Source organism: Trachypithecus francoisi, unplaced genomic scaffold (assembly GCF_009764315.1).
Source record: "Trachypithecus francoisi isolate TF-2019V2 unplaced genomic scaffold, Tfra_2.0 Lachesis_group10, whole genome shotgun sequence".
In the NCBI taxonomy this organism is placed as follows: domain Eukaryota; kingdom Metazoa; phylum Chordata; class Mammalia; order Primates; family Cercopithecidae; genus Trachypithecus; species Trachypithecus francoisi.
The window spans coordinates 127,545,995-127,572,261 of NW_022681455.1; the positions used below are offsets into that span (position 1 = coordinate 127,545,995).

Below are 26,267 nucleotides of genomic sequence, written 5' to 3' on the forward strand. Positions count from 1 at the left end.
CAGAGAGTTGAGTTCAAATCTCGACGGTGTTATTCACCTGCTGTTTGAACCTCTGGTTTCTGTAACATTTCTCTCTAGCGCTGTGTTCATGGCATGGGGATAACGAGACACCCACCTCACACAGTGGGGAGTATAAGAGTTTGCTGGGGTGGCCACAACAAAGGGCCATAAACCAGGTGGCTTAGAACCATGGAAATTTATTATCCCATGTTCTGGAGGCTACGAGTCTGAGACGGAGGTGTCGGCAGGGCTGGTTCATTCTGGGGCTCGAGGGACACTTTGCTTCAGGCCTCGCTCCTGGTAGCTTCAGGGGTTCCTTGGTTCCTAGAGCACTGTCTCCTCCCAGTCTTCACATCGCTCCCCCTCCAAGCATGTCCATCTCTGCGTCCAAATTACCCCTTCTATAAGGACACCAGTCATACCTAGGAGGCCCACCACCGTGTGATGATCTCAAGTCGATCATTTACATAAGGCCTATTTCCACATAGGGCCACATTCACAGGTATTGGGGGTTAGGACTTTAATGCTTTTTTGGGGGGACACAGTTCAATCCATAAGAGGAGTTGGCTTATTCATGTCAAGGCCTGCCCTGCAGCCTCTGAGGGTGCTAACCCCCCAGCCATATTCTCTGTTGCCATTATTCTCTACTCTGTTGTCAACGGAGTAGGTTGTCATTGACAAGAGCAGAGAGGGCTGCACCCACGCCACTCATTCTGCTGTGGAGGTTTGCAGCTGACAGTGGCAAACCTCGCTGACTTAGTGAAATCATTCTCTGACCTAAATGGTTGACTGGGAGCTGGAGCTGACCTCCTCCTTCACACTTATTGGACAGACAGACTCAGACAAGGGGTCAAAAGTTCCACATCTCTCCAAATTCCCCAGGGCTTGAGATTGTATTTTACCATGGAATGAAATTCATTCGAAGGCTTCTTCATTTTTCCATAGACCTTGCCAGAACATGCCATGCAGAAAGAGTGGCTGGAAATTCTAGTCAAGCCCCAGCTTTGCCTGTGTTGAAATTGGTCCCTCTTCTTCTCTTTGATTCCCCTCTTCCACTCTGTAGGGAGGAAATTCAAAATATTCACCATTTTCCACCTGTTTTCACCACTTTCAGGTTTCTGAACATGGCGGCTCTTTGGAAATGACCAGAGAAGTAGGTTGTTGCCATTCTATTTGTGAGCAGAGAGGGGCCTGCTTGTGGCATTTTTGGATTCAGCACTCACTGGGCTTCTCCCAATGTCCTTGATAAATAAATCATCCTTAAATGAGACAATCTTTGAATAGCTGAGCAGTGACCTAAAAAATTAAGGCTATTAGGAAATGGGAAACACGTCAGTCTCTGAGTCATTGGTTCTTTTTATTTTTCATGTATGTGTTGAATCTGTGTGAAATTCCTTCCCCCCACCCCCCAATTATAAATAGAAACCAATGTGTTTTTCAGTTGGGCTTTTTTTTTTATGAGGTTTTTCCCACAGACAAAAGGGATTTTCACTTTCAGGAAGAAGGGTTGCCAAAGACAAGAGGTCTGTAAGATGGACGTGGATTGGGGCCACGCGTCTCCTCTCTAGATTCAGCCTTGGCATGCGTCCTCTGCCGGATACCAGGGCCTTGTTTTTTTTTTTTTTTCCCTTGAGCCTCTTGCAGCTTAGAGAAAACACCCCAAAGTTGGAATCAGAAGATGCAAGTCCAGCCCTGATCACCGTGGCCCACTGGTGATCCAGCGTGGAACCTGCCTTTGCTCATCGAATTATCAACTGGCTCATCTGGTGCTGTTCTGCTCAACTAGCAGCTAAATTGGCCTTGGTGCTCAGAGTCTGAATACTGCAAGATATGCAGAGGAAAAAATCTCCGCAGCTCTTGGAAGCCTGGATGGGAAGGCCCCTGATGAGGGAAGAAGAACAGAGGAGGTGGAGTGGCACTGGAGGACAAGGGAGCCTCCTCCCAGGACACAGGGAAATGGACACAGGGATGCTGGAGGCAGCGGGTGCATCAGGATCTGCCTGAGAGACTCAGAACCTGGCTGCACAGCTCCACAATCCCTTTTCAGCAATTCCAATATCCCAAATGTGAAAACCGAATAAAAAAATAACCAAAGTTCAACTGGCAGCAAAACCTGCCACCTGAACATGGGTGAGACTGTCTTTAATCTCAGTTTCTCCCTCTTAGCTTGATGCTGAAACACTCCCTGCAGAACTGTTCATGAAAGGCTGCCCCAAACCCTGTGGGGAGTTATATTATGTGGGTTCTGCTCGCCATGTTTCCTTCCACAACCCACGACAGTTCTGCATTATGCATGCATCTGGCCCCCGGGGTTTCAAATAAGGGCTTGGGGACCTGAAAAAATCTCATTTGGAACTGCCACCAGTAATCAAGTGTCCCCATGCAATGTATCAGAGTTGCAAAGTGCTAGTCTGCAGGATGACCTGGAGATAGATTTTACTGAGTGACCACTGTGTTTTCAATTTTTTGGTGTCCTTGGTTGGGAGCAAGGTCATACCCAACCCCTGCTGCCTCCTTCCTTTGGGCACCTGCCTGCCTTTGAAGGCATTTGAGGTGACAACCTTGCCGTGTGAAACAATGTCCCTGGAGAGAGAGAACTGATGACTGAGATGGGCTCTCCAAATCGCCAGCCTTGCATTCATTCATTCTGCAAGCAATGGCAGAGTGATGTTTGCTTACAATATTTGTGATTTGACAGCAATGTTTAAGTGTTAATTATTAGTAAAATACTGGGGGAGCCTTCCAGAGCTGAGTTACTTGCACTGTCCAATTTGTTCTCTGGCTGGTGTTGACTGGGCACTTCCTCAGGGTATCCTAAGTAGGTATTTCAGTGCCCCACTTCCGGGGCTATCTTCAGGGCTATGCAGCCATGTGGCACTGCTCTCAGACCCATTTTACAGATGAGGAGGCCGAGCCTCAAAGATGGTTCATCACTTGGCCCCAGGTTCTACAGTAGAAATGGAAGGACTTGGGTTGCACCCGGGCCATCTCTCCTGGCTCTTTCATAGCACAGTGCAGTGCTGCAGAATAGAAGGATGCTCGAGGACGTCGCTTTGGGATTAATGTCCCCATTGAAAACCGGCAGCCCAGGGCCATCTGCACTTACAACACGGCCTAATGGCAGCAGACAAGGCTTCCTTCTGCTGCCCGCCTGCATCTGAGCCACACACGATTATTGAGAACACACTGAGTGCCAGCGGTGACTGCTGAGGACACACTGGTGAGCAGGGGAATAAGGCCCCTATCCTTCTGCAGCTTAGAACCCACCGCAGTGAGTCAGATGTCAAGGAAGCAGTGGCAGACACAGGGCAGCTAATTCCAGATGGTGGCGAGGGCTGCAGGGGAGCCCGTGAGATGAGTCAGCTGGGCTCCTGGGGTGGTAACGCCTGAGCAGAAAGGCCAGAGACGTGTCCTGGGCAGAGGGAACGGCACCTGCGAAGCTTGCAGCAGAGGGCTGGGGCCCACAGCACGTTCCTGTCCACCCAGCCCGGACATTGAGTCGTGCCCTGGCAGCACCTGTTGGAGGCAGTTGAGACATCGTCACTGGAACCCACAGCCATTCCCTCATTCCATGATGTTATGGCAGGAAAATGGAACAGGCCCTTCCAAGAAGTTCCCAAGGGAGCTGAAAAGATTGGAGTTAAGACCATGAGGCCTGCGTTCAAGTCCTTGCTCTGCCCCTATTAACTGACTCGGCTTTGAATAAAGCCCTTTTTCCTCTCTCTCCCTCTCTCTCTTTTAAAAAATCTGTTTTCTGCCCTGTAGAACGGACATGCGACACCTACCTGATAGTGTTCTTGTGAGAATTTCATGAAACGATGCAGAAGAAAGACCTACGTAAGCTGCAAAACGCAGGAGGAAACACATTCCTAATGCTGCTGCTGCTGCTGCTGCTGCTGCTGTAGATAATGATAAAGGCCCTAAAAGTGGTGCTTTAAAATGTGAAACGTTGACAGGGGAACCTCGAACAGCCTTTTAGGAACTGCGGCCATGAGCTCAGATGGGAAAATCTGAAGGCCAAGTACCTGTCAGTCTGAATAAGGCTCCTATTAAAAGGCAGATTTCCAATCAATGCTTGCTACCCCTGGCCCCACACACATTTCACAGGGACTCTGGGCAAGAGGCATAAACTCCCCGGCCTTCGTTTCTTTTCCCTTTGGCATACGAGACGCGCTTGGAGTAAGTCATTCCCTCAAGCCCATCCAGCAGTGATAGCTATGGTAGGCAGTGCAGTGTTCCCCTGACTGTACCCCATATCTGCCTCCCCCAGCCCCTCACAGAGCCCTCCCTCCACCTCTGAAACACCCAAGTTTACCTCTTTCCCCAGAGCAAACTTCAGAAGTCAAGTCTTTGTCACCACTGTGGACAAGAACGCTGACCAGCCACTTTGGCCCCAGCCTGGCGGCGGTGCACAGAGTGGAAAGTACGCGTTGTAAGTGGGACATCTTCCTTGGGAAAGATTTGCCAAGTCTCTGTAAATGGAACTCTTTCTTTCCTGACCCTTTGCCCTTCTTCAAATGAGCTTTTAAACCTTTAAAAAATACGCGGTTTCACTTTCAACTACACCCCAGCTTACAGTGTGTTATTTTGGCTGGAAGACAGAGCATCGTGTAGGAGGCGTGGGTTTCACAGATCTGAGCCCAGTGATATTAATGAGTGAACCGCCTGTTAAGGCTCCCAGGTCAGAGCATCTGCCCAGAGTGGCATTGGTTCAGCTGGGATCCAGTGCGAGTTTCCAAGCCTGGAGCTGGGCAGTCCTCACTACTCGCACCTCAGTCTTACCCCAAATGACCTCCAAATGGTCTGAAATTGCAAACATATATTCCTGGCCCCCACCACCAGATCCAGGTTTTGTGGGCTCAAGCCTTAATACAATATGAGGATCTTTCTTTAAGGAAAGAACACAAAATTATAAATATAGACGTAGTTACAAAAGTGAATATTCAGAAAAGAAACCATAACAAATTGCATTTGAAAAGCTAACAAATACTGGAAATATCACTACATCTGCAGATTAACATATTTTCACTAACTCATTGCCTGAGAGACCCATACCCACGAACCTTGTTTTTGCTGCATGTTCTTGGATTTCCTTTTTTTAAAAAAATATAATCACAAGTGTATGTTGATTGAAAACTATTTTTAGGGTGACTTTTGTACAGGTGTAGTTCCAGATGGCACCTGTGAAGTATGTTCAAGAACTTTGCAGGACCAGCAGCAGTTGGTAGGTTCACATTCCGCATTATTTTGCTCCATGTGTTAGATAGAATCCTGCCTTTATTTTAGTGGCAAGAGAATCTTTTGGGTAAGCTACTTCCGGCAAATTGGATAGAGTCAAGACCCATTGGTGTGCTGTATTCAGGAGACCCATCTCACATGCAAAGACATATATAGGCTCAAAATAAAGGGATGGAGGAAAATTTACCAAGCAAATGGAAAGCAAAAAAAAAAAAAAAAAAAAAAAGCAGGGGTTGCAGTCCTACTCTCTGACAAAACAGACTTTAAACCAACAAAGATCAAAAAAGACAAAGAAAGACATTACATAATGGTAAAGGGATTAATTCAATAGGAAGAGCTACCTATCCTAAATATATATGCACCCAATACAGAAGCACCCAGATTTCTAAAACAAGTTCTTAGAGATATACCCAAAGGAGCTCCTTTTCATATGATGACAATTTTGTCAGCATCATTTTCTACAATGAGAACAGGAAGATAGATCAGTACCTGCTGTGGCATATTTGGCTACAGTGTGATTTTGTGCATCTTTGCTGGAAGTTAGCTTAGAAAAAATGACTTTTCGTTTCACAGTGACATAATTATGCTTCTACCTGGCCCATGGATCACAACTGAGACTGTTGTAAAAAATTCAAGACTATAATCAAATTTGGGAAAACTTCTATTGATTTCCTTCATATATGAGTTGTTAAGATTTCAGGTCATTTCAGGTTTTCTTGTACAATTAAGAACATTACATGCTCTTTGAATTGACAGTACTGAATCTGTCATCAGTGATTTTATTTGTGGATTTTGTCCTATCTACCTGAATGTCAGTGATTTTCCATCAAACCAGCAAGAAATTGAAATATTGGTGTAATATGTTAATATGACTCACTTCTCTTCAATAACCAGGTCAGCAGTCCCCAGACTTTTTGGCACCAGAGACTGGTTTTGTGGAAAACAGTTTTCCATGGATGGGAGTGGGCGGGGGGGATGGTTTCAGGATGAAACTGTTCCACCTCAGATCATCAGGCATTAGATTCTCATAAGGTGCCCGCAACCTAGATCCCTCACATGTGCAGTTCACAATGGCGTTCAAGTTCTTGTGAGAATCTAATGCTTCCCCTGATCTGACAGGAGGTAGAGCTCAGGTGGTAATGCTCCTTCACCTGGTGCTCACCCTGCTGTGCGGCCTGGTTCCTAACAGCCCACGGACCAGTACCCATCAGCAGCTGTGGAGCTGGGGACCCCTGAACTAGGTGTTCATGTCACCTAAGTGCTAATTTATCACTTCCATTTGAAATTGACCTTTTTTTTTTTTTTCAGACAGAGTTTCACTCTGCTGCGCAGCCTGGAGTGCAGTGGTGCAATCTCAGCTCACTGCAACCTCTGCCTTCCAGGTTCAAGCAATTCTTCTGCCTCAGCCTCCTGAGTAGCTGGGATTACAGGCGCATGCCACCATGCCTGGCTAATTTTTTTTTGTAGTTTTAGTAGAGATGGGGTTTTACCATATTGGCCGCACTGGTCTCAAACTCCTGACCTCTTGATCTGTCTGCCTTGGCCTCCCAAAGTGCTGGGATTACAGGCGTGAGCCACCACACCCAGCTGACCTCTTTTTTTTTTTTTTTTTGAGATGGAGTCTCGCTCTGTCACCCAGGCTGGAGTGCAGTGGCGCAATCTCGGCTCACTGCAAGCTCCACCTCTCAGATTCACGCCATTCTCCTGTTTCAGCCTCCCGAGTCGCTGTGACTACAGGCACCTGCCACTACTCCTGGCTAATTTGTGTGTGTGTGTGTGTGTGTGTGTGTATTTTTAGTAGAGACGGGTTTTCGCCGTGTTAGCTGACCTCTTCTTAATGAACTTCTGCTTCTGTTATGATGTGGACATTTTCAGTTATAATTCGCTTCTCAATGTTGGAAGATCTGTGCCATACTTCATGTTCATCTCTTTTGTTTCATATTCTATTACTCAAGTCATCCATTGTTTTTTAATAAGCAAATTTAAGATAAAAGAAGGTACCTTTCAGATACATCTAAATTAGGAGTCTGCAATTTCTCACTTGTTTTATTCAAATATTCCAAAATCCCTTTCTTTCTAAGTTCCAACTTTAGTGGGATACTCAAGCTTGATCAAACGTACCATTCCCACGAAAGTGATTTTTACGAGTTGTGGCACACTTATCATCCTACACGCTGCATTGCTGAGGGTAGTCCTGATGGGAACGAATTTCCATTTTCACTGAGTCCAAGAGAATCGAGTCCTCTGTTTACAGCCATATGTATCTGTTTGGAGGAATTTTCCAGAGACCAGGCTCTGCAGCTTCTAACCTTGTCCATGCTCGCCTGCCCATGTTCTTGCCAGCATCACCGGGCATAGTGACTTCCCTGATCCACCCTTGTCTCTGCACCTCCATGTCACGATACAGGGAAGTTGACCGAAGGGCAGGAGGAACATGCTGGAAGCCACCACACCTGGTGTCTGTATACTGATGGCACTGGCAATGCTGCTAATGCCAGCCTACTGCTTATAGTCCAGGATCCAGGTATCAGCCTCCCCTTAGCCAAATCGTGGCCCCTCTCATGCCACCAGCAGAGGGGATGGAGGGCAAGTCAGAGCAGGAGGAGATAGCAGTCTTAGCCAACTGTGATGAAAATATCTTGCACATTTCACAAAAACATATGACTTTGGGGACATAATGGAAGAGGACTATGCAAATTCAGGTCCTGAAGCTTAAGCTGCATTAGCTTCATGATAAACCCACCTCTAGGTGGTCCATAGATGCCACCCTTAGGTGTCCTGCTGGCAAACAGGTTGCACCCCAGGCCTTGTTCAAAGCTGCAGGGTCAGAGCCCTTGTTGATGCATCTGTGAGTCTCTCTGAACCAACATGTCCCTCTCTCTGTGTCCACAGCACTCCACGTGTTCCCATGCCCAGCAGCAGTTGCTAACTTGCCATGACAACTGTCCAATGAGAGTCTCTGCCATCAGATGATGTCAGCCACTCTCAAGTACCCAGGGGCCACCAGGGAGGGGAAAATCTTACCCCTAAAGTTGTGCAGTGCCCAACCTATACAACCAAACATGACAGCCAGCCACCTCTCTTCTTAATCTGTCCTCCCCTCTGTAGCCAGAGTGACCTTTCTGAAATGGAAACTCAACCACACCACTCCCTCCTCATAAGAAAACAACCTGTAGGTATCCCTGCTCCTCTCACCATGAAGCCTAAAGCTTATAACGGGCCCCAGACCATTATCTACCTATCCAAGGCCATCTCTCACCATCCCCTAACTCACGCTCAAAGAGGCAGAGTTCCTCACCTCTCTGAACCCTCAGCCCTGCCTCAATTTCTTTTCTCCACCACATTAACGGACTGGCTCCAGTCCAACCTTTATCTTGCCCACGCCTCCTCCAGGAAGCCTTCCCTGACCTGCCCATCCCACACACTTGTTGGTAACTCTTTATGCACCTCCCCTGGATCCTGTACCCCCATAAGAGATATCTTACCAAGCTGTTCTGTCATTTTATTTTTCTTTCATTTTTTGGCCTCTCCCATGCTCTTTTCCAATGAGGCATCAGAGAAACAGATGAACAGGACACGGGCCCTGCTCTCACGGAGTCCTGGAAGTAACCGAGAGGAAAGATTCATGCACAGCCAATCACAGACCTGGGAACGCCGCGACAGGGGCAAAGAACAAGCTATCGATGTTACAGCGACCCTCCAAGGAGCCCAAGAATTTCCTGAGTTGGAGAAGAGGGGTCAGGGCAAGGGGATTCTAGAGGGGTGCGTGGGAGAGTAAACCTCACGCCCAGCAGAGACGGATGGGGGCTCCTCGCAGGGAGGGATGGGGGGTGAGAGGCTGCAGAGGTTGCCTGGGGCCTGCTGGGACTTGACCTGGCTGCCTGTGGGCACCACAGAAGATGTGCCGTGGGAAGTGGCGGGACCACGTTTGCCTTCTAGGAAGGTGTGCCGGCAGCCAGGGACAGTGGCCTGCAGGGGCCAGAGTGGAGGCAGGAAGGCCAATGAGGGGGCTGTCAAATGTGGCGTCCAAAGCAGTGCCTCCAACTGCCCATGGAGAGAAGCCTCATTAGCGAAAAGAAAGAGGAATCGCTCCCGCCGCTTAGACTGCAAAAAACCCAAGTTCAGCACAAAATAAAATTTTTAATTTTTAACTTCTGATTTTGCTTTTTCTAATTTCTATCCTTCTTTTGCTGTTCCGGGCCATCTCCTTGTTTTCTCTCTGGCTTCCCATGAGTTCTTTGCATACTTTGTTTTCAATTTAAAAATGCGTCTCTTTCAGTACAAAGTTAATGGTCTTGCCTCCCTGAAGCTGGTGAGACCTGAGTTCAAATCACAGCTCTGCTGTTTGCCGCCTGCTGTTCCTTCTTTCTGAAAGGGGAGGGTTCAGTCCCTCTCCGAAAGAGGCGTGTGAAGAGGAGGTCATGCCCAGTAGGCATTTACGAGGATGTCTAAGACATGGGAACTAGGATGATTGTTTTAAAGACTATGCTTCTTAAAAAGGCCTGTTTTAGCTGTTTAAGCAATCCAGGCAAAAATAAGGTGCTGAGTTCTGTGAAGAGAACAGAGAGAATTAATTCCAGAGATACGGCAGGGGTGAGGACGACCTCACCTAACAGGTGACTGTCATGCCTGTGAGACAACACCTTTTCCAAATGGTGCCGTCCACTTCTATTTCTCTACAGAAGGATGACGGTCTTCCGCCCCGAGATCCTGAGAGAACAGCGGGCTTAGTGGAAACAGCACACACCTGGCTGGGTCTTGTCAGGTGGAGACGCTGAGAGAACAGCGGGCTTAGTGGAAACAGCACACACCTGGCTGGGTCTTGCCAGGTGGAGACGCTGAGAGAACAGCGGGCTTAGTGGGAACACCACACACCTGGCTGGGTCTTGCCACGTGGAGACGCTGAAGGCTGTTTCTTTCCAGTCCTGGAAGACGCGGGATTCTTTCTCAGCAGCTTTGCTCGGCCTGCGTCTGAGCGGTAAGTCCGGCCCTGCCTGCCACATCTTCGCAGGCTGGTTCTCACTCATCCTTCACTTCTCAGCTCCAATCTCACCTTTTCAGTGAGGCCACAGCCATCTGCCATGGGGACCGCGGTCACTTCTTCCTACATCCTGTTTCATTCGTTGTCTGAGTGGCAATGCTCCTTTTCCTGTGTACTCGTGCACTGACTCCTTTCGTCTTCCCTCCCTGGCATGTGCGCTGTGCACTACCCCATCTTCAGCACCTAAAACACTGCCTGCCACGCGGCGGACACTGAGGAAATATTGTTGGCTGGGTGAGCAAATGCCGTGCGAGCTGGTCTTTTCCCTCAACGATAGGAGGTGGTCATTTTTCTCAGCAGTGCATTTGGATAGGCTTAGCTTTGTAATGACTGTGTGGTTTTCCATAGTAAATACTTAATTACAGTATGTTGAACCAGTGGTTGCATTGTCTGGCATTTCTGAGGATAATCTTTAGATATATGAAGAGTAATTAATCGGACATTAGGTATTGAGTTTGTACGGTTTTCTGGAAGTGTGTGATAAGTGTGTGATAATTGATAGAAAGTTAGAATGAAGCCCCGGATTCTAACAAAGCTGCTTCAGGTACGGCTTTCATTCCACTGCTGCAGGGACAGTGTGAATAAATGCTTGCTGCCCTGCAGTGCAATGTGAGCCTTCTGTTAACCACGTTCCTTGGGACTGGCTCCCAGCACCTGCATTTCACTCCTCCCACGTTCTCTGACTTCCACATTCCTGATGGGTGCACCTCCCCAAGGATAGGGCTGGGTTTGAGGAGATCAGGAGATGACCAAGAGTCAGTGAGAAAAGATGGGTGTTGCAAACTCCTACCAACCCACAATAACCCTCATCCAGTCTGCACGCGGTGGCCTTTGGGTGCTGGTGTCCCGGGGGTCTTAGAAGCAAAACATCAGTGCCATCATCTCAGCCTCCCCGTTTTAGCCACCCACCCCCAGTTTTGCTGCCTTGGACGTCCACAGAGCTGAGAGCAACCTGTGGTCTCAGAGTGGCTCCAGTCAGGGCAGAAAGTCAGAGTCAAAAAGACTCTTGTCCCCTAGAGGAGTTTCTAATTTGTACCTGCCCCCTGCTTCCCCCTCCCCCCAGGTAGGTGTTGATTTGCTTTGGTGGGAAATAAAACTCATGCAATAGGGGGAGAATTGAACACGTAAATGAACATACTGATGACCGATTAGATCCTTGCAATACATGCTGTGTCTTATTTGCCCTCACTCAATCTGGTTGAAAGAAAACTGTTCTCCAAACCTCCACATCACAGTTCCCGCTGGCACTGCGTGTGCCATTTATACTATTATCCTCCCCCTAATATTTCTTCTGTAAATCAATTCACTTTCTGACTTTACCTTATTTTAAAAGAACAATTTTACAGCACAGACCTCCATGAAAATAGTCATTTCTCATCACCATCAGAAGCTGCTATAAAAATAAATGCAAGAAACCACACCACCATTATTAAACTCTTCCTATATGCTGCGGCTTGCCTGAGGCTTGCAGGCCAAGCCTGCTCTAGCTTGCTAATGGAGGCAACTGGGATGCTTGAGAGAGGCGTGGGGAGGTGCTTGGGCCTCTTTCATAATCACAGAACTTCCCTTGCAATTTTCAGTACTGCCAAGTGTTCCACCTGAAATCATTGCTCAGGTGAAATCAGTCCCACACCAGGTGCTCTGGCTGGAACTTCCCAGAGCCCAATCTGGGTGCTGTGGGCTTCTGGCCCTCCGTGGCTCCCTGTGGTTGCAGAGGGATGAGAGGATCCTTTCACCTCCATATCAGTACCCCCCCACTGTGTGTTCACAGCCAAATTCTCAGCCACCCCTCTCTCCTCCATCTGCTTGGGAGCTGCCTATGCACTAGCGTCTCCTGGACCAATGATCTGCTGATTAAAACAAACAAAAAACAAACGACAACAACAAAAACTAGGCACAGTGGCTCACACCTGTATTCCCAGCACTTTGGGAGGCCAAGGCAGATGGATCACGAGGTCAGGATTTTGCGACCAACCTGACAAACATGATAAAACCCTGTCTCTACTAAAAATACAAAATTAGGCCGGGCGCGGTGGCTCAAGCCTGTAATCCCAGCACTTTGGGAGGCCGAGACGGACTGATCACGAGGTCAGGAGATCAAGACCATCCTGGCTAACGTGGTGAAACCCCGTCTCTACTAAAAAATACAAAAAACTAGCCGGGCGAGGTGGCGGGCACCTGTAGTCCCAGCTACTCGGGAGGCTGAGGCAGGAGAATGGCGTGAACCCGGGAGGCGGAGCTTGCAGTGAGCTGAGATCCGGCCACTGCACTCCAGCCTGGGCGACAGAGCGAGACACCATCTCGGAGAAAAAAAAAAATACAAAAATTAGCCAGACGTGATGGTGGGCGCACCTGTAATCCCAGCTACTCAGGAGGCTGAGGCAGGAGAATCGCTTGAACCCAAGAGGCAGAGGTTGCAGTGAGCTGAGATCACGCCATTGCACTCCAGCCTGGCGACAGAGCAAGGCTCTGTCTCAAAAAAACAAACAACAACAAAAAAAAGAAGACAGTTTTAAATTCTAGAGTCAGGTATGCTGGGTGAGCCCTGTGACTTGCTGGTCACCACCCCCGCCTGCCTTTGGAATCTGTCCTGTAACTGAGCTGTATTTCCTTTCCTCTGATACAGTGGAAGATACCGCATCCCAGAGTTGCTGTGAGCTTCAAACAAGACAAGATATGTAGAAGTGCCAGGTAAATAAAAACCAATTCTACAACTCTAGGGGGACGGCAGAGGCAAGGGCAGGGAGAGGGAGGAGCTTGGTTGGGGTGGAGGGTGGATGGCTTTCTTTTCTGTTTTTTTTTAAGCGGTCTGTGTCAGATGAAAAAGTTACTCCCATCAGTCAAGGGCAAAGATGTTTAATTTCTGCTTCTGTAAATAAATATTTTAGGGTTTTTCATAGTGGGGTTTGTTTCAGAAAGGAGGTTTTCCCCCCTTATTTTTTCACTGAAGACATAGAAAGAATCATCAGACCAGCAAGCAGTACAGCTTGCCTTCCTGGAGCGTGTGAGCAGCGACCCTGAGTGGCAATCCCAGGCCCCTTCCCAGGTGGGACCAGACAGTGGCTTGTGGGCCAGCAGGTCCAGCTCATCTGTGTGGCTCACAGTGAGGCAGGACAAGCTGCTATAAGAATCTGGGGTGTCAGTCTTCTCAAGAGCAAATGTGAGTTCCTTGCTTCGTGGCCTTGAAGCAAATGAAGTGGGTCAAGGTGACCGAGCTGGGCTTGTCCAGCCTTCTGTGGGCTGATGTCCTTCAGGCCCCTGTGATAAGCAGCCCAGGCTGGGGGTGGAGGTGGAGACTTGGTGGCCAGCCCAGCCCAAGAAAGAAGGGCAGACAGGGGAGAGGGAAGGAAGGGCCTCTGCCGCGTTCCACCTGAAATCTGGGCTGGAGATGCAAACTCCTCCTCAGTCCACAATAATCCCCTGTCCAGTCTGCACATAGCAGTAGCCTTTGGGTGCTGGTGACCCGGGCGGGGGTCTTAGAAACAAAACGTCAGCGCCATCGTCCCAACCTCCACATCTCAGCCTTCCACCCCAGGTTTGCTGTCTTGGACATCCACAGAGCTGAGACAAGATATGTATAAATGCCATGCAAATTAAAACCAATTCTACAACTCTAAGTGAACAGCGGAGGCAGTGCAGGGAAGTGGGGAGGTTGGTTGGGGTGGAGAGTGGATGGCTTTCTGGAGGGTCCGGTGGGAGGCCACTGTTGGGCAGGAGGAAGGGGGGTGGCAGAGGTCGTGCAGGCTGTTCCGCTTTGTGTGCCCAGCGCCCCATCCCCCCAGATTCATTCTCCTTCTCTTGGCTCAGTTCTGTGCCCAGAAGCCTGGCCCGGGCACCGAGTGGAGCTCCTGCTCTCTGATTTCCCACTGGGTTCCCCAGCTGGATATCCCAGCAAGAGTGCAGGGTGGGAGGACACATGGGGCAGGGCATCTGTCACCCCCATCCCTGTCTGGAACAGCAGTGGCACAGTCTGCCTCCCTATTCAACCACGTCTCTGGCCAGGAAGCCCCTCCCTCTTGGCTCCAGTCCCAAGGTGATGGTCGAGTCTGCTCCCTCTCTCTGTCCGTTGCAACTTAGGGACAGTGTCAGCTCCCTCCCTCGCTGCCCTCCCTTCATGAGGAGTTGGCTCCGATGGACACAGATGTGAGCTAGAGCTATCCTTTCCTTCTATCTTCTTCGTGGCTCCTCTGTCTCTCCTTCACCTTCTCCAGCAATGTCACCATTCCCTGAGCTCTCAGTGTGTGTGGCTGTCTCTACAAATGGCCTCATGTATGCCTCCAAATCTCACGAGGCACAGGCTAGGCTTATCTCCATTTTATAAATGAAGACATGGAAGTTCAGAGACGTTGAGACACTTGTTGAAGGTCACACAGCTCAAAAATGGCAAGGCCAGGACTCAAACTCAGGCCTGACTCCAACATCCACGTTCCTGACCATTTGGGCAAAGTTGCACATAGGTTTTCTGGGTTTGGCAAAAACAACAACATGTCCCCAAGTAAGGCGTCATTCACTCCTTTCCCCTGGTTATGGCGTTACTCATTAACATAGCTGTTCTCCCGGGGGGCTCATTTGCAAATGCCTGTAGCAAAATTGAAACGCTTCATTCAGAGGGGATACCCTACAATAGCTAATTTACAGAAAGCCCCTCCCAGCTTGGAAATAGCTGTCATGTTCCCATCCCGTTTAATAATAGTAGTAATCAGAACTTTGCCAAACATCGATTACTTTATCCCATTTCACAGAAGGGGACATTGAGACTCAAGAGAGGTGAAGAATTTGCCCAACATCCTCACTTATTAGTGTGGTGGCAGTGAGACCAGAAATCCAGGCAGTCCAGGCACAGACCTGAGAGCAAGACCTTCCCACCGTAGCACCTCCCTCCTGTCCACGGCAGCAGCTCAGTTCTCCTGAGAGTGAGGGAGGGGCAGGTGGAGCCAGGGAGACTGGACAGCAGCCAGCCAGGGAGCCAGGGAACGTGAGACCTGAGGGTCAAAGGCTGAGAAGAGGCAAGGAGGAAGGTACCATCTTCGAGCCTGGCTCTCTGCTCTCTGCTCCCTGTACTTGTTGATTGGAGAACCCACGATGTTGCAACGACAGTGAAGGAAATGGTCTGTCTAGACACACGTCTAATTACCTGCTGTGAAAATCCCCACCGGGATGCATGCCACAGGCAGGATGACCTGACGCCATGTTCATCTAAGCCCTCCGTACCCCTCAGCATCAGCTAGGGCTGGACTGAGCCTGCCGCGCCCCTTCTAGCTGGGGAACCCGGTGGGTGGGGGTGGTTGCTGGTTTTGTTGGCGTGTTTTGAAGCTCCCTGAGGCTCGGTTTTGTTGTCCACAGAACAGACTTCCTGTCTTGAGCACCTGCCCTGTTTAGGCTTCCCAGCAGCAGGTAAACAGCATCCATCTCCTGTTGCCTCCTGCTTCCAAGGTAAGTTTCCCAACTCCCTTTGCAGGAAGGTGGGAGCATATCATGCCCGGGTTCAGGAGGAGGCAGCGTGGGTGCAGGCTTGGGTGAGGGTGTTGCTGGAGGGATCTGTGGGTTCTGTCACGAGTACCGCGGCCGGTCATAGCGCTGTGATGACGCCTCCCGGAGGCCTTTGCTGGAGGGCCCTCCAGTGGGATCTAGGCATTGCTCCTGGTTTCCACACGTCCCACAGACAATGTGAGAAGTCTTGAATAAATTCCCTTTTCTGTATCAGTTTCCTAAAGTGGGTTCTGTTATTGCAACTACAAATCCTGACTCACACACCGTCTCACGGGGTGGTTCCAAAGAAGAATCATGATTGTGAGCTGCTAGGCAAAACACTCCGCACACAGTAGGTACCCTGTATATAATTGTTGAATGAGTGAATTAAAGAATGAATTAATGGCAAGAAAGCACGGGGCAAGGTGTCCAGTCCCTGGGAACTATTCGCTAAATATGTGTTATTAGGACTGATCACGACAATTATAAAATAATTATAATGCAGCCTTGAAAATAGCCGCCAGCCTGTGTTCATCTGAGCAGCCAAAGAAAATATGAGTCACTGCCATAACCATCAGGTCTATTGCCAACTTCCGGGCCCAGGTAGAATTTCTCTGTGGCTTTAAGGTTCAGGCAACTAAATATGTGGAGAAGTGATATCTGTCAGGCTGGAGGCTTTATGTCCGGGGTGCAATTTACCACGACTTCTTTTGTCTCTGCCATGGTGGCTGGCAACGTCTGAATGCTGGTGGAGTGACAGCTCTCCGCAGAAGCACAGTAGAAAAACAAGATCACGGTTCGCACAAAAGAGGGTTGTGTGTTCTTGTGGCAAATCTAGTCCACCCTGGCTGGTAGAATAACCTAAAGGAAATTGTCAAATCAGGTGGAGCGAGGCGGCTCAAGCTCTGTCCAGCAATCTGCTGTATTTTTCTCTTCTCTCTGTGGGTTTTGAACCAGAATCTGTTTCCAGTTCGTGTCTAGTTAAATGTCTTTATTCTCTTTGGTTTAATCACCAAGAGCAGAAAGGCATGATGAGGGCGTCTCTGATCACAATTCAATCTAGTGTGTGAAAATGCTCTTGGCTAGACTCTGCTGGCTTCATCGTAAAGCCCATGGGAAGCTCTCAGGATCAATATTCTGCCTTGTTCGTAAAATCACCTAAGAAGGTCCTGGTTTGGCCCTCTGTGATGGCTCGCATGAAACTGTGCAGCACCAAGTAGGGCCTGGATTCCTCTAAACTGTTCATGTTATTTTTGGTGTGGGTGAACGAGGTTTGTTCGTGAGAATCTGACTATTGAAAACAGGCGGTGCAGAGAAATGAATGGCTATCTCTGGTGCATGCTTTGGGTGTATTCCAGACGTGTCAACTTGTAAACAAAGGAGGTGTCCACTCCATGCTGGGGGCCGTGTGGTCAGCTGGGTGGCTGTTGATGGGTGGAGGTTTACACAGCAATGTCCCACAAGCCCCAGGTGCTGCCTGTGACCGCCACTCCTCCCTGACAGGGTTCCGATGGGAATGGGAGAATTTGAATTCTGTATCACAGGCTGGTCTGTTCACTTCATGCCTTTGGAGGCCTGGTGATAGAATTGCCTGTGAATAGATGATTAGTACTTTGACCTTATGTGTTAATTGACTGTGCCTAAAGATCTGAAAAAATGGATTTCAGTCTCTTTCAGGGAAATGCTCAGGAATTTTCTGAAAAGACAAACCATATGGTAAAATGTGGTGATTGCCTTCATGGGGCCTGTGCATGTGGGTGGATCTTTGATGCTAAGAACTGGGTTAAAAGTAAAGATCTTGGCTATGGAAGGTGAAGAATGTGCACTGCCCCCCGGCTACCATATCAGCACCCCTGGGGCCCCAGTCTGCAGATTCTGATTGCACTTGGTAACCTGGTCCACCCTTGACCTTTCTCACCTCAGAAAATGGCATCTCCACGGAACCAAAAGCTCAAAGTTGCCCCAAGTCTCCTGTTTTGGTCACCTTCCTTCCCCATCCATCAGAAAACACTGCTGGTTCCACCGTAAGAATCTATCTTGGATGCACCCCTTCCCGTCAACTCCCGCTACATCCTGGACAGGCCCCCTCGCCTTTCCAGCGCTAGTTCAGTACCCTCCTCACGGGCTCCTGGGCCCTTCTGAACCTCCTCTGCAGAGTTCATTCTCACATGAGAGCAAGAGATCCTCTTAAAATATAGTCAGGTCTGGTTCCTCCTCTGCTCAGAATCCCACGAGTCAAAGCCAAATTCCCATAATGTCTACAACGATGGTTCTCAGATGCTTCCCCCAGGGGACATTTGGCAGTGTCTAGAGGCAGTTTTGGTTGTTACAAATGGAGAGCGGGGGATGCTACTGGAATCTGGTGGGTAGAGGCCAGGGGTACTGCTAAACTTCCTACAACACACAAGACAGCACTGCCACGGAGAAGGAGCCAGCCTAACATGCCAACAGTGACAAAGCTGGGGAGGCTTGACACATTCCAGGCAGACAGCTGTCATTTGCTGTCTGCCTGGAATAGTGAATAGGATGGAGAATTCTTGTGTAATCTCACAGAAAGTGGCCAAATTTATTTGTTCTTATCTTTGCCATCTCTATTGCATATAGGAGGGGCCAGGAAAAATGATTGCTTTCAGTTAGGAATGCATTGAGCTGCAATTAAAAACTCAACTGTGACTTAAACAAATCAATGTATCAGTGCTCTTAAAAAAAAAAAAAAACAAAAAACTTTTTCCCCATATAAATGCTTGGAGATACTTCAGGGCCATTATGCTCACCTAAAAGTGTTGTCATGGATCCATGTCCTTGGGACTTCCTGCCCTGCCATCCTTGACAATTGACTGTCATGGTCCTTGTCACTGGATGGATTCCATGATCCAGGCATGAGAAGGGAAAAGGGGAAGAGCACAAGACCAACCATGTCTTTCTCTTTTTAAAATGTGTTTCTAAAATCTCCACCCCGTTGCTTCCACTGATGAGACTCTGGAAAATATAGATTTCAGTTTTGCCACCCTAACCAAAACCCCTTAGTGAAAATATCAGCAGGGAACCGTCAGCATTTGAGATGCTTTGCAAACACTGCCTAAGCCCGTAAGAGCTCTTTATGGGCTTCTGGTTAAGATGAACTTGTTCTTTCTTGAGGTCCTCCGACTCTGTCTGTGGCACCATTCTCCTCCTGGTCAGCTTGCCTCCAAAACTCAGCACCACATGGTCAGTGCTTAGTAAGAATACATCTTTTTCCTGAGGGAAAAACTTCGCCACAGAAGCACAAGGTTACAACAGATCCTCAAGGTCACCCTCTTTTCCTAGGTAACATCTTGGATCAGCATTTACCTAAAATACTTCCAGGAATGGGAACTCACCAACCTAAAAGACACCTCCAACATCAGGGGAGTCTCTGTTTCTTCATATCCAACTAGAGTTTTCCAACCTTGAACTCCACTCATTGCCTCCAGCTCCATCCTTGAGGAGATCTAATCTTCACTGCTCCCGGGTTATAGAAGCCCTGGATGGTTAATGGCCCAGGAGGGAGGTTGTCTGTAGTTTACATCTGAGGACACTGAGGTGCTGGCTGTGAGCTTCAGATGCAGACTTCTTGGTAATTGAGCATTCTTTGTACTACAATCATAGAGGACAAAGACAGACCACACCGTACCTGTCTCCAGACGTTACACTATAGCACAGGAGGGTCTTGGTGCAAGCTCACAGCCCACACATGTACTGCACCCTACTGTGGCCTGGAATGAGGCTTGGTCTGGGGCTAGATTTATGAAAAACACAGGTCCTGACTTGGTGGGATCCCCAGCCTGGTTGGCTTGGGTGATGGGAATGGCAGGTAAGCTGGGTGCTTTGAGAACATGGTGGAAGTGGATATAATCTGGCCTGGGGGCATCACAGAGGGCTTTCTGGAGTCAGTGACACACTTTGTGTCCACAGCCTCCCCTTACTAAGGATATGATGACACCCTGTGCTTCCAACCAGGGGCTCAAATCTTTCAACTCCTACTGGGGTATTCTTGCCTGCAATCTTCCCAGAGGTGATGGGAAGAAGGTGGCCTGAAATGGCACCTTTATAGGTGACATGTTCTAAATCCAGATAGTTGTGATGGTTGCCCAGCTCTCGAGATATGCTAGAAACCATGGCATTGTGCTCTTTAAATTGGAGCGTGTTATAGTGTGTGAGTCATATCCCAGTAAAGACGTATTTTTAAAATTTTGTTGTGATATTTATGATATTTTATTCTTTTTGTTTGTTTGTTTTTTGAGACAGGGTCTTGCCAGCTCTGTCTTCCTGGCTGGAGCACAGTGGAGTGATCTCGGCTCACTGCAGCCTTGATCTCCTGGACTCAATGGATCCTCCCATCTCAGCCTCCCACGTAGCTGGGATTACAGGGGGATGCTACCACACCCAGCTAATTTTTGTATTTTTTATAGAGATGGCGTCTCACTATGTTACCCATGCTGATCTTGAACTCCTGGGCTAAAGCAATCCCTTTATCTCAGTCTCCCAAAGTGCTGGGATTACAGGCATGAGCCACCGTGCCTGGCCAAAATTTTATTCTCTAATCTGTACCTGGTTAACTCACAAAACCCAGCCGTGTTCATTCTGCCCAGTGGCAGTCTCTCTGGGAGTGGACAACTCAAGGCCCTGCAGTGGAGCCCTTCACTCCGAGCTCTGCTCATCTCTTTCCCATCAATTAGCAACTTGGCCATCACCTCCCCCACCCACGAGAACCACTGTACTCCTCTGACAGCCTCACAGATGATTTGGAGGTGATGCTAGGGACATTTGGACAGCAGTCAATTCTCTTTTCTGCTCCAAGTGTGGTCCTGGACCAGCAGCGCCAGTATCCCAGGCAGGGTGTTAAAAATGCAGAACCCAAGGCCCCACCCTTGATAGGCTGAATCAGAATCTTCATTTTAACCAGCTCCCCAGGTGGCTGGAATGTACATGAAAGCTGGGGAAGCCTTGCTCCGGGGAGCCACTTCTCAAACCAGGTTGTACACTGGAACCTTCAAGGAATAGATGTGGGACTCCTACCTCCAGAGACCAGGGTTTCATTGCTTTGGGGGCATCCCCTGTGTGGCAAAGTGACAACAGTTCCCAGGTGATTCTAACATGCAGCCTAGGTTGAGAAGCTCCGATCTGGTGCACACAGAAGTTTTACTTTACGTGGTTATTTTGTCTAAAGCCAAAGCGGTTCATTAATCCTCATGTTGTCTCCACCCGTCAAAACCCAGCCTGACAAATCCCTGCAGCGGGTCTCCCCCACACAACACCGGCTCACTCATGTCATTTCATCTTCCCCAAGCAATCTCTGCCCGTCATTGTTAAACTTGGCCCTGGCCACACTGGGGTTCACGGCGATTGTCCAAATACTGAACTTCAAACAAACAGAAAGAAAATAACACTTGCTAATCCTTTGTGATAAGCTGCCTTTATCAGCCCCCTTTGCTCCCGGCTGGCACGGCTGGTCAGATGGCTCTCGGTGACACGCCGTACGTAAACACCACCTGTTTGTGCAGGATGACACTGGGCCGCTCCTGCTACTGGTGTTATCGCGAGGAAGCACTAGGTTGGGTGTGTGAGTATTTGGACGAGGCTCACAGAGTATGATAACAGTGCATTGGACCTGCCCCAGGGGTCGCTGAATCACAGCCTCGGAGCTTTGTTGAGACCTGCTGGGTTGTTGCTTCCTGGAAGGTAGATCGCTGAGAAAGGGACTTTCACTTCTTCCTGCCTCGGTGGCTCCCTTTCCAGTGTCTAGACTTTGCGTTCACAATGGCAAGGGGCTTCCGGATTCCATTCTCTATTTGCTGCCAGTTTCCAAAGCTGCATATCTAAATTGGGATTTCCTGGATTCCCAGAGCCTTGGGTTGGAAGGGGCCCTTTTTGGGCAAGTGGTCAGAATGCACTGTCTGAAACCAAGCTGTCCCCTCTCCCTGCTGCATCTGAGCCTTATATGCTGGGACGTGTGTCTGAGCACAGAAAGGTTGCTTCTCATTTCCAGGGTCCCCTTAGAAGTGATTTTGTGCGGTGGTGGCGGCAGCCTTTGCCATCATTCTCTGGGTTTTGCTCTGCAAACCTGGTTTGCAAGTTCTCTGAGATGGTGGAGAGTCTAGAGCTCTTTCTCCTCGTGCCTTAAGGTGCATTTCAGTCCCCTGGGATCTCATTAAAATGCAAATTCCAGTTCTCTGTGTCTGGGGTGGGCCTGGGATTCTGATTTCTGACAAATTCCGGGTGCTGCTGCTGCTGCTGTGGGGATGACACCTTAGTCAGGAAGGAGATCCCAGACTTCATTTCCTTGAGGCTGAAATCAGAGAGGAGTCAATGTGTCCCTTTCCCACCTATCGTTCTTTGAAGACTCCAGGTTCTTGTTTGGGCTCCAACTAAGGTTGGATGGGCTGTGAAAAGGGTCAGAGTGATGGTTCCGGAGGCTGGTCACTGTCAACGAGCCATACCTGCAGGGATTCCCAGCCTTGCGCAGTCCCCTCTCCTTGAACCAGCTGGAATTGTAACCCACTTTAACTAATAAGAGGGCTGGCAGGAGGCTGTGCCCATTCCAAGCCTCCATTTTAAGAGGTCCTAGAAGCTTCTGCTTTTGCACTGTAGGACCCAGTTACTTGCAGAGGCTGAGGTAGGAGGATCATTGGAACCTAGGAGCTCAAGGCTGCTGTGAGCTATGATTGCACCACTGCACTCTAGCCTGGGCAACAGAGCAAGATCCTGTCTCCAAAAACTAAAATAAAAGAAGAAAAGAAAAAGATAAAAACATCAGTAACAAAAGCTTCCACTTTAAGATAGTAGAGAAAGAAGAGAAATTCAAGCCTAAAGCCAGCAGAAGAAAAAAATAATAAAAAATTGAGCAGAAATCAGGGCAATTGAAAACAGGAGAACAACAGAGACAATCCATAAAACTTGCGGAGATCCTTTGGAAAGCTCAGTGCAGTTGATCAACTTCTAGCCGGGCAAACAAAGAGAAAAAGAGAGAAGGCACAAATTACCAATATCAGAAAGGAAAATGAAGTCGTTACCTTTGATCCCACAGCCACTAATGGGATAAAAGGAATAAGTCAAGCAACTCAATACCCACAGATTTGATAACTTAGGTGCAATGGACCAGTACCTTGAAAGATAGGATCTACCAGGAGAGGCAGCAGAGCTCAGTTAAGGATCAAGAGTGGAAACAGTGTCATTTCCATCATTCTATTGGTCAAAGCAGTCCCAGGACCTGCCCACGCCAGGTTCAAGAGGGAAGACTGGCAAGGTCTTGCTGCAGAGGGGCTTGTGGGGCAGGTCATATTGCTGTGTTCCTCTCTGGGAAATCCAACCCACCACACTTATGTTTCTCTTCTTCCAGGAAGCCCTCCTTATCGCTCCTCCAGGACCCTCCCCTATCTTGAATCATAGAAACATTTAGTAATATCTATGAAATCAGCATTTCTCAGCCTTGGCTACATGACAGTATTGTCTGGGAAACTTTTGACAAATGTCCACACCTGGACCCTGCCTCCTGCGATGCTAACTTCATTGGTCTGTGATGGGGCCAAGGTGACTTTTGGAAGCTTACTAGGCAATTCTGTGTGCAACCAGGGCTGACAACAAACGAATGAATGGATTTACAAGTGATTCATTGAAATGGAGTATGCTGGCTAAACACTACAAGCACAGCAATTTAGAAAATCAATATTTACAAACTAAATATTGATAAAGCAGCCTAGTGGGAAAACAACAGGAAGACACGAGTAGTATAAGAAAATAAAAATACAGAAGAAGGAGGAGAGAGGGGAGGTAAATGACGGAAAGACTATCACAATGAGAGATTCTGTTGTCAAGTGAGAAGGACGATGAAAAATGAAAAACAGTGGTGGAACCTCAGCCTCTGAACCAGGTTAAAAGAAAAAAGGGCAAGTGTTCCCCCCAAAACCGGGCCCTTGGAGGGTTGCCCTTCTTCCTTAACAGTATCACTTAAAGTTCATAATAGACAGAAAAATCTGTGCTCAACAAATATATTTTTTCTGCCTACTAAAGTAGCAAACAATTTAAAGATATGTTAAGATGCTTCATGACATTGTCTTTAGAACTGGCCATCTAAAACTTTTCTGTATGAGAGATGTAGTGTATATGGACGCAAACACGTGCACGCAGAGTCTATTAGGCTAGGAGAGTTCATCCGGACAGAAGTCCCTCATCGCTTGCCACAGGGCTCTGCACTTAGCCCTTGCTACTCACTCTTTTTATAAAAACTTGGCTGAGGCCAGGTGTGCTGGCTCACATCTGTAATCCCAACACTTTTGGAGGCTGAGGTGGGTGGATCACGAGGTCAGGAGCTCGAGACCAGCCTGGCCAACACAGTGAAATCCCGTCTCTACTAAAAATAAAAAAAATCAGCCAAGCGTGGTGGCACGCACCTGTAGTCCCAGCTACTCAGGAGGCTGAGGCAGGAGAATTGCTTAAATCCTGGAGGTGGAAGTGCAGTGAGCCGAGATTGTGCCACCGCTCTCCAGCCTGGGCGACAGAGTGAGACTTCATCTCAGAAAACAAAACAACAACAAAAACAAACAAACAAGCAAAAAATTTGGCTGAAGAGAGACTATTGCATCAAACCGTAAGAGTCACAGAACTCAGAAGAAAATCTCATGAAATGGGTGAGAACAGTAGTGATTCCAGAGATGGTAGTCAGTTATACTTAATGCATTTATAAAAGCCCACAACTAGGACCTGGCATTTAAGAGGTGCTTAATAAATGTTTATCAAATAAAGAATTTCAGTAAGTTGAAATGAAGGGCTCAGACAGCCACAGAGACAAACGCAAAGGCCTTCATCTACATCTGAAATCCGATTGCACTAGCACAGAATGCAGATGACCTGTGTCAAAATCAAGTATTTTTTAAAAAGCAACTGTGAGTGTTTAACTAGCAACACCTTTATTCTGAGCAAAGAGTGGGCTGTGGCTGCTACGAGAATGACTCCTATCTTAGCACAGCTTCCTAGACCTCTAGTGTCCCCAGTGAGCCCTGGGCAGCTACAGAACATACCCAGGTGTTGTATTGTTTTCCAGGCACTGTCTTTAAAAGAATGGTCTCCTGAATGTCCAAGGAGAAAGGTGATACGGAGGGAGACCTCACCTGTGCACTGAGCAGCGAATAGTTTTCAGAAGAAAAAAATAATAAAAAGTTGAACAGAAATCAAGGCAATTGAAAATAGGAGAACAGAGATAATCCATAAAACCTGCAGAGATCTTTTGGAAAGCTCAATGCAATTGATCAACTTCTAGCCAGGCTAACAAAGAGAAAAAGAGAGAAGACACAAATTACCAATATCAGAAAGGAGGTCATTACTCTTGATCCCATTGCCACTAATGGGATGAAAGGAATATCCATTTATTCCTTTTATTGCACTGAATAAAACATTCAGTGAATGTTTTTCCCTGGCATAGGAACATCTCAGCTTGGGGAGCCTGTGGTGAAGGGAACAGATAACGTCTTCACATATGTGAAGGGAGTGGACTTACCTTTTGTACATCTGGAGAAGAGAATAGAAACTTAGAATACAAAGCTTCAGGGAAGAATGAGCTCAATAAGAAAGAAGTGCTGTCTCTCTTAAAATTATGAAATACTGGCTGGGCACGGTGGCTCACGCCTGTAATCCCAGGACTTTAGGAGGTGGAGGTGGGCAGATCACCTGAGGTCAGGAGTTCAAGTCCAGCCTGGCCAACATGGTGAAACCCCATTTCTACTAAAAATACAAAAATCAGCTGGCCGTGCTGGCAGGCACCTGTAATCCCAGCTACTTGAGAGGCTGAGGCAGGAGAATTGCTTGAACCTGGGAGGTGGAGGCTGCAGTGAGCCGAGATGGCCCCACTGCACACTCCAGCCTGGGCAACAAGAGCAAACGCCATCTCAAAAAAAAAAAAAAAAGAAAAAAGAAAAGAAATACTGCAAGCATACAGATGAGCACAGAGAATAAAGTGACCAATACTCATGTCTTTATCACCTACATTAAGCAATGTTACCATTCTGCCGTCGTTTATTCGCATATGATTTAAGACGTAAGGAACATTGCGGATGTATTCGAAATCATCTCTATTCTTCTCCCTGGCCCCGTGGTCCTCTCTTCCTTTCCGAACATTAGCCACGAACCTGATTTCGATGTTCACCTTGCCCATGCATGTCTTTACATCTAGACCACAAGTGTATTCATCCATAAACACCGTGGAATGGTGTTTGTTTTGCATGCTTTTATAAATGGTTTCAAATTGCACATTTCATTCTGCAATTTTCCTTGCTTGCATATCGCGATGCTTCCAGATTCATTCTTGGTGATATCATAGCTCTGTTTTTCCTGTTGGCCACTGTAGAATGTGCCATTGGGCAAATAGACCCTGATTTAATTACCCACACTCCTGTCGATGGCCCTTTGTATTGTTTCAGACTTTTTGCTGCTACATGAGCAGCGGGCACTCCCGGGCATGGGTGAACGTTCCTCTGGGGCAAGTCCTGTACGTGCTGTCCCAGGTGGA

At 48.1% G+C, this 26,267-nt stretch overlaps 1 long non-coding RNA gene across 1 annotated transcript in view; it reads left to right on the plus strand.

Annotated features, from left to right (window-relative positions):
• Positions 1-9,400: 9,400 nt before the first annotated feature.
• The window catches only part of LOC117088169, a 69,144-nt gene continuing 52,277 nt past the window's right edge, over positions 9,401-26,267 (plus strand). The window contains exons 1-3 of the long non-coding RNA XR_004439031.1: positions 9,401-10,216; positions 12,906-12,970; positions 15,623-15,712. This is a non-coding gene — a long non-coding RNA (uncharacterized LOC117088169). The remainder of the gene's footprint in view (positions 10,217-12,905; positions 12,971-15,622; positions 15,713-26,267) is intronic.